Below are 8574 nucleotides of genomic sequence, written 5' to 3'. Positions count from 1 at the left end.
TCCAGTCAAATATATTACTCCTACCAACCACACATACCTCCCTTTCTCCCATTGAGCCGATGTAACACCCCGGGTTTTTAGAGGCTCTGTAGGAACTCGGCTCCTAAATTCTCAGGTGCCATGGGTGCCCTAATGGGCTTCAGATTTTAATTACATTTGGATGATCTCATAAACAATAGAGAGTTTAACAGGGCATGAAGCATAAGTAAGTCATAAAGCAGTATCAAGTGCCACTAAATATAAAAATATCCAAACCACAAATTCAAAATCATCTAAATAGGGAATTAGTCCCACCCATACATGACCCCAAGTGACTAGAGCTCTGACCCATACCCCGCGATAGCCCAAACTTAGACTAGAAGGATCTGTCGAAAGTCTAGAAGTAGGGAAGCTCCTCTTCCTCATCCATGCTCACCCCGCTCAGCTTGTTGAGCTCCACCTCACCTGCATCTAATGACGTGTCTGATTAGTGTTTTAAAACACTGTCCCATAGTGGGAGTGAGTAGCTAACTCAGTGAGTGCCATTAGCCATAAGTTATATCAAATAACAATTTCATGATGAATTTAATGAAAAGCATAAATTCACACATCTTTAACTAATCTTATTAAACGCTTATGCTTGAATTATGGTATGATGTATGACCTCACCCACAACACTCCCTCGAGCGACTTTGTCTCATGGTCGTGCATGACCAATACTCCCTCATTGCGACCTCAACTACCGAGTCGCCAAATCCTAGCTAATGCGATGCATGGATAATGTTAGCCAAGTATTTAGTTAATTTCGTTCATCCAGTAGGCTGGGGAAACTGGTACACCCCGAGATATCAATGCCCTCATCCATTTGCGAGGGCCGGACCTTTCAACGTGTGAGGTCAGGACCACCTAGAGCCATCTGAATAGAAGACGGATCCCCTGCGATATTAGAGTTGTCCATGTACCTCGCCGATATCCTGTGATTTATGCCGTGTGATTCTTCCCACAGGTGACTGCTCCACCTGCTCTGTATCCCTATTTGGGCGTCTCAACCTTCCTGTCTTGTTCGCTCATGTGGCTATGACTAACATGTCACATACGTGTAGAGGTGAAATCCGTTACATCCACTGCAGCTCCACCTTTTGAAGTGCTCCTGATCAACCTGTACATATTACCGAGTCGTTGTGCTTTCATGATTATCCATGTCCCCTTGGATACCTTAAGAGCACCATCAATACTTGTGAACTTTCACCCCATTACCTTAAGTACACCAAGAGAAATCAGATTCTTCTTCATGTTAGGAACGTGCCTCACATCAATCAGGGTACGCTCTATCCCATCAAACATCTTGATACGCACCGTACCAGTAGCCACAACATTACAGGCAATGTCATTGCCCATAAATACCTGTCCACCATCGCACTCCTTATAACTGGTGAACCAACTCCGATGAGTTATGTGAAAAGATACTCTTGTGTCTAACAACCACTCGTCCTTACGATCATCGTATGACCGTTTGATTGTAAACACAGACAAAATATTACCATCACATCCACTCGATCCATCTAACGTGGCAGCATTGGCCTCCCTGAACGAAGCCTCAGAATCTTCTCTCTTAGATTTAGGATTTTCACAATCCTTCTTCACATGTCTTTCCATCCCACAATTCCAGCACTTTACCTTTCCTTTGCCCTTGCCCTTGGATCTAGAACCTGAAGAACCTGTACCTTGTTCAGAATTCCTACCTCTTGTAATCAGTGCCTCAGAAGATATCCCTATGTCGATGTTAAGCTTTCTCATGACCTTCCCTTGAAGGGTTGAGATAACGGTGTCAACACTTAGGGTTTTATTCATGCTGCACATAGTGTCCTCGAATGACTCATACGACGTCGGAAGAGAATTCAACAACATACATGCTTGTTCTTCATCTTTCATCACTTCCTCCATATCTAGTAATTTGCAAACTAATTTATTAAAGTTGCTGATGTGAGCCTCCAGATCTCCACTGTCACATCCCAAACCCAAAAATCAGGCTCACAAAATTTCTGATTGTCGAATCCGATGCCGACAGCCTCCATAGTACCCCATTCTCGGCTCCCAGAGCGCATATGCCAAATTTCGATCCTGGGATCATACAATGAGGATTTTTCAACGTACATTTGTCTCGTAACAAGCATAACCACAAGTTTACCCAAATCATAAAGACAACATCATCATCACATATCCACTAATATAAATATTTGAATACAATGTTAAAAGGGAAATACATATGTATCAAAATTAAAGCTCCAGAAGTACGCTGCACGCTCCAAGTTCAGCACTGCTGCGACCTAATGCCACCTACACGCATCTATCGTGCATAAGCATATAGAAAGCTTAGAGGGTGGTGAAAGTGTGTAAGGTAAGTGCCAAGTATACAATAAAGACCAAAATCATACATCATCGGAATAAGTAGAAATACTGACAAGATCATAAATCATACAATATCAGAGTAAGCGGAAATATACTGGTAAGTCCATGAGTCATATAATATCAGGGTACACAATGCAGATCATAATGAGCCAAATATCATATACTATAGATGTAATACAATATGCAAATCCTAACAAGTTCGTCTAAGCCATATAAGTGCAGAAACGTAGCAATCCAAAATGCCATATGCCGTGGATGTCATGTAATATGTGATGCGAATGAAATGACTAAGCTGGAGTGAAGTCAGGATGATAATACGTAGTATCGCAGGCTATGGGGTCCATCACAAGGAAATTCTATCCAAATCAGTCCCATTCCTAAATTTGGATAGTTAAATACAATGTGGTAAACTACTGATCTCAGGTTAGTGTTGAGGGTCAAATATTGCATATCAAACCCAATTATTACCTAGATTTACAAGCATGATACAGTTCAATGGCCCGATTTAATCGTGTTTGTGATGTAGAGTGTATTTACAAGCATGAACTGAAAAAGGGTGCTTAAACCATGGATTTAACGCTCTGATGACACCCAAGGCAAGGGACGGACTCCAGGGGACTAAGATCGATGAAATTACACACCAGAGATCCGAGAAAATCGAGAAACTAAAGCTCAAGTGGCCCGAAAATCATTCAGAATGCAAGATCAGGGGGTTCTCACCATCCATTCGGCTCAAAACTTTATACATGGCCTGAGGACCATAAATTAACCGTACATATCAAATTTCAGCCCTCGGATCACTATGGAAGTTCTGCAACTGACAAATCAGCCTATAAACCGTTGATTCTGGGCCTACCTGACATCTGGAACTGCCTCAAATCTGGTCTCAACACCTTAAATAGAGATACTAATTGAATGAATGGATTGGATTTGACAAGAACATCACAACGGATCATGTACATGCAGCGTGTGCATGGAGCGTGCACACGTCCGCGCCGCACCGGAATCAAGAGACGGGTCAGCAGGCGCTGACCCGACCTTCTTCTCAAAAAAGGAAACTCCCGTTTCCTGTAATGTGTAACGGACGGACGCTGTCCGTTTTGCGGACGCTAGTGGGCCCCACACATTGTCCCAGTGGACAATCCAAACCGTCCATTATATTTCCAAGCCCCATGTTACTAAGGCCTAGGTGACAATATTTGATGAAACAAAGAGGATGGAATTATAACCATTTAAACACAAAATGGATGGTGGCTTTAAAGATTACGTGGGCCGTATCAAAGTATAGCCAAAAATACTCTTTCCTGACTGGTTTTTCGAGGGGAGTTCAATGAGCAGCTTGGATTTGTCAAAATAATACGAAAATGGGCCCCACCAACGTCACAGCGGAATCTTCCGCGTCCCTATTTCGCAACTGGCGAGAGTCATTTTGCGGAAGTTTGTGGGCCCCACCCATGGCCTGTCCGACCAATTTGATCCGTTCATCGTGTAGACGGCCTCGAATATTACAAAACCTTGCTGAAATTTTACACAAACAGGCGGTCCTGCGACGTTCAAAACGATTTTTGGGGTGATTTCTTCTCTAGGCCGCGTCAATGGATGTTCAAAACTATCCATTCTTGATTGAAATTTCATCCTGAATCTAGTGGACGGGGTGGATTTCCCTGAAAATACCTCTATGGGGCCCACCGATCACGACGGCGAAGAGGTGCGGAAGCTTTCGCACATCTGCAAAAATCCAGATTTCTAGGCGGTTGTGGCCCACCATATTTTATCATATGGTAAATCTGAACCGTCCATCATGTAGAGCACTCAAAAACGTCCTAAGGGACGGTGTTTCTTTGAAAATTGAGCGAGGAAAGTGGCAAGTTTGAAGGCTCCGAAGTTTGCTGCGAAAAAGCTTTCGTTGCGCGTGTGTAGCTGCTGCGACAGCTTCTCCACCGCCCCTAGTAGCTATAAAAATGTCCTAGGAGAGCTGGAGAAAAGGGGGAAGCACGGGAGGAAGAGCTAGGACGTGAAGCACAGGAGAAAGAGAGTTTGTTTGTTTTTCTATTTTTTTATTTGTTCTTCTTCTTTTCTTTTCTTTTTGAGATTTAGCCTAATCATGTTTATGTGTGGCTAAACCTCTTAGGTAGGGCTAAGAGGTGAAGCTTGTAGAGTGATGGGAGATTGTATGCGTGTGCCCTTTGTTTAGATTGAAGGGATTTTTGATTTAATTTTATTATGGATATATTTGTAGTTTTTAATGGCCTGTTGTGACTGAAATTACAATGGGTTTGCAATAGCTTTGAGTATTTCTTTTCCTTATTTTGATTATGACGTCAGGAAGCCCTGTTGTTCGCCATCGTCTCCTGGGCATGGTTGGATGACGGTACCCTTCCTAACCTTCATAATCATCTGATTGGTTGGTAATTAGTTTAATTCTGTTGTTCACTTTGTCTCCTGGGCATGGTTTGGTGATGGAATCCATTCTAATTCATATACCTTTCATCTCTTTAAAATTATATCAGAGGAAGTTCAGTTTAAGTTCCATGATTTTTGAAGCAGGCATAGAGATCTCCTTGATCCCTACAAGTGGATCCTCTGAATCCCTAGTTTCATACCTTTGAATTCTACATGTTTTACTATTTCATAATTATTCCTCAAATCCATTTGATTTAGATTTCATCTTTTTCTAGTTCTAGTTATTTTTAGGTTACGTACAGGTTTCAGTCCCTTGGGATTCGACCTTGGTCTTTCCGAGTTTATTACTACATCACAACCCTATACTTGGGGAGTGAACAGTTAGTCGCGCGCCCCAACCGAAATCCTGGTCATTGCGAAGGTACACATAATAAATAGTTACGCACCACCAGCCCGAGTGGATAGTGAATGGATGAATGAATAAGTATGCAACTCCTGCTCAGTAACCTGCCAGCACAGTAGCCTGCCAACCACTGGTAGCTCGCCCAGTGTGGTAGCTCGCCTAGGCCTCAGCCCCACCCACATCACACCCGCCCACATCAGCGTCCGCCCACGTGCGCCCGCCCACATGTGCAACAGTGACGGGGTGTCATAATATCATGTCAGTCATCATATCAAGTCCATATATCAGTACTGTTCTTCTCCGGAGAATCACCGGAGTCTATTACACTCCACACTGATTGTTGCCTCTCTAGCCGCACAGCCTAGCGAGTGGAAGAGACTAAACTATCCGCCTGACCAGTAGTCTACCAATACCTACCCGGCTCCACAATATCAAACTCATTTGCAAGCTGGTCAAACTCAGCCCAGTTTATAGCCCCCTTACTCGTGCGGATAAGGCCACACCCCCTCCCAACCAACCACGATACAGTGGGAGACGCAGCCTACTGGTATTCAGCACTCGGGCGCTCATGTATCCACTCGATTTAGACGTTGGGGCGTCTCCTGGCCTCGGAGGTTCTAGGACTTTCACCCAAAGACATCCTAAGTGCCACAGTGCTAGAACCAAGTATTTTTAGTGTCTCATCTGGCCATCCACGACGTGCCTGTGGAGGCCATGACCCTAATGTCGTTAGGGCGTACAATGATCATGTTATACATATGCGAGATGCATGAGTACATCGTCCAGTCATGTAGCAATCCTGCGCGTATCGCGCGCTCATGTCGGTAACTCCTATCAGTGAGTCCCATGAATAGTTTGCCTAATGGCATATACTATGATCAGTCACTACTCATATCAATCACACATATGATGCGTATGAGCATGAATTATGGAGTTACACTAAACATGTTATAAAGTGATGAACTATCCTCACAACGAAGATGGGCCTAGATGGCCTACACACAACAAGTATGGGCCTATCAATGGGCCCTAGGGAGAGTTATAATGTGAATATTTAACGAACATTATTCTTATAATGTAGACGGCAAACCATCATTGCTCCCAAGGCACGACCTGCCATAAACATCATTACATAAACCATGGTGGAATTACACATCGCAATGGACCTTATATACATCCCATTAGGCCTCGACCCACGGGCCTCAAATACATCACATGGGCCGCATCACATGGGCCTTTTATATATGTATCAAGGTGGCCCTCAATGGATAGGCCTTATACACATCAAGGTGGGCCTCAACAATGGGCCTTGTACACATCAAGGTGGGCCTCAACAATGGACCTTATAAATTGCCAAAAATGAATCATATTGAAGGATCATTTGGACCGTACCACGAATAGCAATGGAGATAATAATTTTCACGGTTAAATAAATCACAGGGCCCACTATAAAGTTTATTTCCCAACCAATCTAATCATAAGGTTATAAAGACCTGTATTAAGAGGGGAAAATAAATATCATATAGGTCCAAACCCTGTAGCCCAAGGGTTTTAATGGTGGACATTTAAACCCACTATTTTTGCGATGTGGTCCACTTGATTGATGGCTGGACACATCACAGAGTGGCCCGCCGTGATGTATTTGAGATCCAACCTATTCATAAGTTAACATAGTAATAGATGAAGTGAAAATAAATATCAGCTTTATTGAAAAACTACGGTGGCCCTTAAAAGTTTAAATGGTGGATGTCACTATCCACTATTTAAATCGTGGGGTCCACTTGAACCTTAGATCTGACTTATTTTTAGTCTCAAGCCTGTAAGACAAGCTTGCCAAATGGTTGGATGGTTTAGATGCAACACATGCATCATGGTGGGTCTCATGGACAGCGTGGATGAAATAGGTGGGACCCACAGAACTTAGTGACACCACTATAGCAGCTATGTAGCTGGAGTGAGGTACACTAGCCGTCCCACTCACAAGTCAGTGGGGCTCACCATAATGTTTATTTTCCACCCAATCTATTGAAAAGGTCACACAGACCCGGATGAAGAGGAAATACAAATTTCATAATGATCCAAAGCTCCTGGACCCAGAAAGGGTTCCAATGGTAGACGTTTAATCCCTCACTGTTTCCTGTGATGTGGGCCACCTGATTTCCTCGTACAATTGATTTTTGGAGGGGGCCCACTACCCTAAAGGGCCTATCAAATGCACGGTGTTGATGTCCAACACACCTCACGGTGGGGCCTACGCATGAGACCCATGTCCCTGCCCCTCTTCACATCCCAGCGCAACAGGACGCTGCTGCGCATCCTCTGGACGTCAGCAGCAGCACCTGCTGCTTGTTTTTTTTATTAAAAAAGGTTTTTCTGTGGTTTTTCATTGGTGGGGTCCACATCAGTAAAATCCAACCCAACCATTGGTTTTTATGGCCCAAGTCAGACCCATCAAGCCCAATATTCGACATGTTTTGGGGTACAGAAACATCAAGGTGAATTTCAATGGTACAAACACTGTTTTCTATGCTATGGCCCGGTAAATAATCAGATTGGCTTCATTTTTCGGCTCAACGCCTAAAATGGGATGAGAAATAGGATGGACGACGTGGATTGGACCCATACATCAAGGTGAGGCCTACATGAGTGGCCCTCTCCAAAGCTTGTTAAATCAAGCTAATATTTTTGTTTTCAATTCACGTCCAGCATCCCTGGATGCTGGACGGTTTGGGCACAACACATAGATATAAGGTGGGCCCTGCTCAGGTGGGCCACCAAATGGCTGGATGGTGTTGATAAGACATACATTAAGTGGGGTACATCTGAGTGGGCCACACGGCTACATCATCACACACAACAAAAGTGAAAGAGAGAGAGAGAAAGAGAGAGACCGAGTGATGGAGGGACTCGACACTATGGGCCCTCCCTTCCATACATCACAACATACATTAAGTGGGTCCCATTACATGTAGACCCACCGATCAAAAATCAACGGTGGAGATCCTTTCTCCACCAAAATGCAAGGTTAGATGACCCTATTTATGCAAGGAAAGTAAACATCATGATGGGGTCCATAGAAAATGGCCCCATCATGGAATGATCATGAGGATCACGGTGGGCCATCGGCCACACCTAGGGTCCAAAGTGAGATCCATACCATCAATCGGTAGGCCTCACTTGACCCATCATCCAAGCATTAAATCTAGGCCTATAAAACACCCATCGTTTGATCTTCTTGGTTTGATAGAACGCCGATCTTCTTGTGTCTCACTTTGATGAAAGATGATGAGAGATGAAGGGCTAGGATGATGGATCTAGGGGGAGGAAGTGGGCCACACACAACACTTTTCTCTCTTGGAATAGCTTGGACGTCCACTACT

The sequence above is a fragment of the Magnolia sinica genome, chromosome 3 (assembly GCF_029962835.1).
Source record: "Magnolia sinica isolate HGM2019 chromosome 3, MsV1, whole genome shotgun sequence".
In the NCBI taxonomy this organism is placed as follows: Eukaryota; Viridiplantae; Streptophyta; class Magnoliopsida; order Magnoliales; family Magnoliaceae; genus Magnolia; species Magnolia sinica.
Note: the sequence above shows the minus strand (reverse complement) of the source record.